The following is a 2144-nucleotide window of genomic DNA, read 5'->3' as shown; positions in this document are numbered from 1 at the left end:
AACTACGGATAATAAGACCACCAGATTTTCAGAGGATGATGCATATGTGAATCCGTATTACCGTTACAAATTTCATGTCATAATGACGTAATATGACGTCATTATGACGCGATTTTATGGGATTCGATCCGCCATCTTGGATTTTGACGGATGACGTCATCAAATCAGCATAAAATATCAATGTTGAATCATAAAAGTTATATTGAATTACATAAAATAATAACAATGTAAGAAAATACATTAAGGCGTACCAACAAAGCCTCGAAACGTCATTGTTTGAACAGAAATAAGCGGATTTTGTAAAATATGCCTGTCAAAAACCCGTTGCCATGGGAAGACGGAAACGATAAACTTACTTTGTCAATTTGAAATTTTTGTCTAGGACATTTTATGAAAAGCCTTGATGGCTCTCGCGTATGCCGTTTATTAGTTTTGCAACTTGAAATTTGGAAAGGGCCTCAACCCCCCCCCCCCCCCCTCGCGTCTAAATAGGAAAAGTTCAAGATCTTCTGATCTTTTTGCATAAATTATGATAATGAAGAGAATCATTTATATCTAAAGATGTTAAAACATTCCTCTTACATTGATAAAGCAATGTACGGATAACAAACGGCGAAAAAAGTGAAAAGGGAGGTTAAATGAACAAAACATTTTGGAGTCATTTTGGACCCCGTTCAGTCATTTTAAACGCAAAAATAGGTCGGATGTTTGAGGGTTAAGCTTGCAATTCAATCCGACAAAATGAAAAGAGGTCTGTGACTCTATTGGATCTGTCACAGATCAGAATCTAACTACAGGTATACTATAGGATTATTCCTCAATTTAAATGTTTATCAGGTATTTATGGCAATCGATATTAGTAGGCAGAAAATCTTTCTCTGTCTATAGTAGTGTCAATGTAGAATACAGCTTACATATTGAAATATACCACAAGAGAACTCTGATCTTACGTAATCAAACCACACATGTATTGCCATTTCTAGTAATAGACGACAATGAAAGATATATCTCTTAAGTGTCAATACTACTGTGTAATGATCAGAACCTGTGAAAATAAGTTTCATGAACAAGAACAGAACCACTAAAACAAGCCAATAATAAATGGGTGATTAATGCATCATATAATTTTGTAAAAATACGATGCGAAGTATCCGGAAACATAATGTACATCAATTTTGAAAGTCAATAAATAAAGATTGTTTTTATTGAATAGCTTATCTTTGGCTTTATTGGCTACTGACTTTGACTTATCGATAATTTATAATTGTACTATACTCACTTAGTTGCACTTCAATCTCTTGAACTGGATAAGATTCAGATATTACTTCCGGACATTGCGAGGAACACTCATCACCACTCTTTTTCAGCATTACAAGAATAACGTCATGCTCGTGATGCTGAAGAAAGGTGATAGATGTCACTCGGTGGATGGTAGTCGTCATCTATACATAATACTTTTTCATATGCCAGGTCGTGACAGTTAGCAAAACGGCTTGACAATACACTGGACCATGCACATGGAACAACCATCGCCTTTAGTGCGAAACACCTTTTTAAATGAGGTTTGACATGCTATTGATGGTAACTTTGTTTATGGTAACATAGTTTTACATCGATCGGTAGAGAACTCGTAAAACGTGGTAAAAGCTGGAATTGAATGGCTCATACTAGCCAACTGTGCTGTGGTAGAGGATGATTTTGTGAAGATTATCCCGCTGTTGTGGTGAAATGTAATGATGCAATGGTGTGTAGAGTTTGAAATCAGAAAAGTAATCAATACGCACATGTGCACATAAATATGGAATTATTACACTTTCATTTTGTAACTGGTTAAGTTATTAACATGTAAGTTATATTTCACAAGATGACATTCAAAGAGAATCTAACTTCCACTTCTAACTACCACTTAGAACAAGTCGGATTGATTAGTCAGTTTATAAGTTCATCAGGCATCTTAAATGAATGTCAACAGTTTTGTATTCATCAGAAACTGCGAGTTATATTAAGGAGGACAAAACAACTAAAACAAGGTTATTGATGGCTAATTGACACGCAATGTAATTATGTAACTGAAAACAATCTTATGTAATTATACTATGTGAAGTTAACCAAAACATTTGTAGAAGGATTTTGATAATCAATAA

Source organism: Branchiostoma lanceolatum, chromosome 11, assembly GCF_035083965.1.
Source record: "Branchiostoma lanceolatum isolate klBraLanc5 chromosome 11, klBraLanc5.hap2, whole genome shotgun sequence".
Taxonomy (NCBI): domain Eukaryota; kingdom Metazoa; phylum Chordata; class Leptocardii; order Amphioxiformes; family Branchiostomatidae; genus Branchiostoma; species Branchiostoma lanceolatum.
The sequence above is the reverse complement of the archived record's forward strand: the minus strand, read 5'-3'. Positions refer to the sequence as shown.